The sequence below is a fragment of the Coregonus clupeaformis genome, chromosome 36, assembly GCF_020615455.1.
Source record: "Coregonus clupeaformis isolate EN_2021a chromosome 36, ASM2061545v1, whole genome shotgun sequence".
Classification (NCBI taxonomy): Eukaryota; Metazoa; Chordata; class Actinopteri; order Salmoniformes; family Salmonidae; genus Coregonus; species Coregonus clupeaformis.
This window is the reverse complement of record NC_059227.1, coordinates 34,870,910-34,874,628: the sequence shown is the minus strand read 5'-3', so window position 1 is coordinate 34,874,628 and position 3,719 is coordinate 34,870,910.

The window sequence follows — 3,719 nt, the reverse complement described above, 5'->3', positions numbered from 1 at the left end:
TGCGTAGAGGTGGATCTGAGAGTCACCAGCAGCAAGAGCGACATCATTGATATACACGGAGAAAAGTGTCGGCCCAAGAATTGAACCCTGTGGCACCCCCATACAGAGACTGCCATAGGTCCAGACAACAGGCCCTCCGATTTGACACACACTGAACTCTATCTGAGAAGTAGTTGGTGAACCAGGCGAGGCAGTCATTTGAGAAACCAAGGCTATTTAGTCTGCCAATAAGAATGCGGTGGTTGACAGAGTCGAAAGCCTTGGCCAGGTCGATGAAGACGGCTGCACAGTACTGTCTATTATCAATCGCGGTTATAATATCGTTTAGGACCTTGAGCGTGGCTGAAGTGCACCCGTGACCAGCTCGGAAACCGGATTGCATAGCGGAGAAGGTACGGTGGTATTCGAAATGGTCGATGATCTGTTTGTTAACTTGGCTTTCGAATACTTTCGAAAGGCAGGGCAGGATGGATATAGGTCTGTAGCAGTTTGGATCTAGAGTGTCACCCCCTTTGAAGAGGGGGATGACCGCGGCAGCTTTCCAATCTCTGGGGATCTCAGACGTTATGAAAGAGAGGTTGAACAGACTAGTAATAGGGGTTGCGACAATTTGGCGGCTAGTTTTAGAAAGAAAGGGTCCAGATTGTCTAGCCCAGCTGATTTGTAGGGGTCCAGATTTTGCAGCGCTTTCAAAACATCAGCTGTCTGAATTTGTGTGAAGGAGAAGCGGGGGGCATGGGCAAGTTGCAGCAGAGGGTGCAGAGTTGGTGGCCGGGGTTAGTGGTAGCCAGATGGAAAGCATGGCCAGCTGTAGCAAAATGCTTGTTGAAATTCTCGATTATTGTAGATTTATCGGTGGTGATAGTGTTTCCTAGCCTCAGTGCAGTGGGCAGCTGGGAGGAAGTGCTCTTATTCTCCATGGACTTTACAGTGTCCCAAAACTTTTTGGAGTTAGTGCTACAGGATGCAAATTTCTGTTTGAAAAAGTTAGCCTTTGCTTTCCTGACTGCTTGTGTATATTGGTTCCTAACTTCCCTGAAAAGTTGCATATCGCAGGGGGCTATTTGATGCTAATGCTGTACGCCACAGGATGTTTTTGTGCTGGTCAAGGGCAGTCAAGTCTGAGGAGAACCAGGGGCTATATCGGTTCTTAGTTCTGTATTTTTGAATGGGGCATGTTTATTTAAGATTGAGAGGAAATTACTTTTAAGGAACAACCAGGCATCCTCTACTGACGGAATGAGATCTATATCCATCCAGGATACCTGGGCCAGGTCAATGAGGAAGGCCTCCTCGCTAAAGTGTTTTAGGGAGCGTTTGACAGTGATGAGGGGGTGGTCGTTTGACCGCGGACCCGTTACGGACGCAGGCAATAAGGCAGTGATCGCTGAGATCCTGGTTGAAGACAGCTGAGGTGTATTTAGAGGGTATGTTAGTCAGGATGATATCTATGAGGGTACCCATGTTTACGGATTTAGGGTTGTACCTGGTAGGTTCGTTGATAATTTGCGTGAGGTTGAGGGCATCTAGCTTGGATTGTAGGATGGCTGGGGTATTAAGCATATCCCAATTTAGGTCACCAAGCAGTACAAACTCTGAGGATAAATGGGGGGCAATCAATTCACATATGGTGTCCAGGGCACAGCTGGGGGGCTGAGGGGGGTCTGTAGAAGCGGCAACAGTGAGAGACTTATTTCTGGAAAGGTGGATTTTTAGAAGTAGAAGCTCAAACTGTTTGGGCACAGACCTGGATAGTATGATGGAGCTCTGTAGGCTATCTCTACAGTAGATTGCAACTCCACCCCCTTTGGCAGTTCTATCTAGACGGAAAATGTTATAGTTGGGGATGGAAATTTCAGAATTTTTGGTGGCCTTCCTGAGCCAGGATTCAGACACTGCTAGAACATCAGGGTTGGCAGAGTGTGCTAACGCAGTGAATAACTCAAACTTAGGAAGTAGACTTCTGATATTTATGTGCAAGAAACCAAGACTTTTGCGATTACAGAAGTCATCAAATGATAGCGCCTGGGGGAGTAGGAGTGATACTGAGGGCTGCAGGGCCTGGGTTAGCCTCTACATCACCAGAGGAACAGAGGAGGACTAGAATAAGGATACGGCTAAAGGCTTTAAGAACTGGTCTTCTAGTGCGTTGGGTACATAGAATAAAGGGGGCAGATTTCCGGGTGTTATAGAAAAGATTCAGGGCATTATGTACAGACAAGGATATGGAAGGATATGAGTAAAGTGGAGGTAAACCTAAGCGTTGGGTAACAATGAAAGAGAAAGTATCTCTAGAGGCATCAATTGAGTCGGTCTCTGAGTGTATGGGGGAGGGACAAAGGAGCTATCTAAGGCAGGTTTAGCTAGGCTGGGGGTCTACAGTGATATAGTACAATTAGAAATAACCGAAACAACAATAAACTAACCATGTTTGGGCTGAGGCTAAACATAAACAGGATGTAGTACCGTAAAAAGGAACAGTCCAGCAGATATCAGCTGTATAGCTGAGTTATCATAAGGTCCGGTGGTGAAGCACTTGTGAGTAAGAGGCCACGGATAGCGTGTGCTAAAGCGGGCCAGGGCTAGCAGATGGATGGAATCTTCGTGGTTAACGTCGTAACCACATCAGACGATTTCGTCGGCAGACCAGTCGTGTAGGATCGGCCGGGGCTTCGTGTCAACACTAGGTGGTCCCGTCCGGTTGACAGAGAGGTAGATAGCCGGGAGATGGGCCTAGCTCAGGATGATTAGCGAGACCACAGCGTCCGTTTTGTTGTAGCCAGCTGGTAGCGATGAATCCGGAGTTAAAGGTCCAGTGATTCAGTGATTCCCAGGAAAAACTGATATGATCTGGGTCGATAACGCGCTGTGCAGACTGGCGAATATCCGGTGATCAATGTCCAATGATTAAAATTAATCCCGCGGAAAAAAATCCAATGTTTTGGGTGAAACACCGCTAGCTGTGGCTAATAGCAAGTAGCTAGTTCAGTAGCTAGTTCAGTTTAGTGAGTAAGAGGCCACGGATAGCGTGTGCTAGCGGGCCAGGGCTAGCCGATGGATGGAATCTTCGTGGTTAACGTCGTAACCACATCAGACGATTTCGTCGGCAGACCAGTAATGTAGGATCGGCGGGGCTTCGTGTCAACACTAGGTGGTCCCGTCCGGTTGACAGAGAGGTAGATAGCCGGGAGATGGGCCTAGCTCAGGATGATTAGCCAGACCACAGCGTCCGTTTTGTTGTAGCCAGCTGGTAGCGATGAATCCGGAGTTAAAGGTCCAGTGATTCAGTGATTCCGGCGGAAAAACTGATATGATCTGGGTCGATAACGCGCTGTGCAGACTGGCCGAATATCCGGTGATCAATGTCCAATGATTAAAATTAATCCCGTGGAAAAAAATCCAATGTTTTGGGTGAAACACCGCTAGCTGTGGCTAATAGCAAGTAGCTAGTTAGCTGGCTAGCTAGTTTCAACTGGAGATTCCACATTGAGTGAGGCGGGTTGCAGGAAAGTATATTTTGTAGAAGGATGAAAAGTCTGATAGGGAAATATGTACGAAAAATACAAAAAAACAGGGTATTTACAGGCTATTTACAGACACACGACAGAAACAGGACTGCACTACTTCGCCATCTTGGAATTTATGGCATTGTACTAACATGCCATAAATCATGGCAAAATGTGTCGAATTTCAGGAAATTTGCTTTAAAATGGCAAATT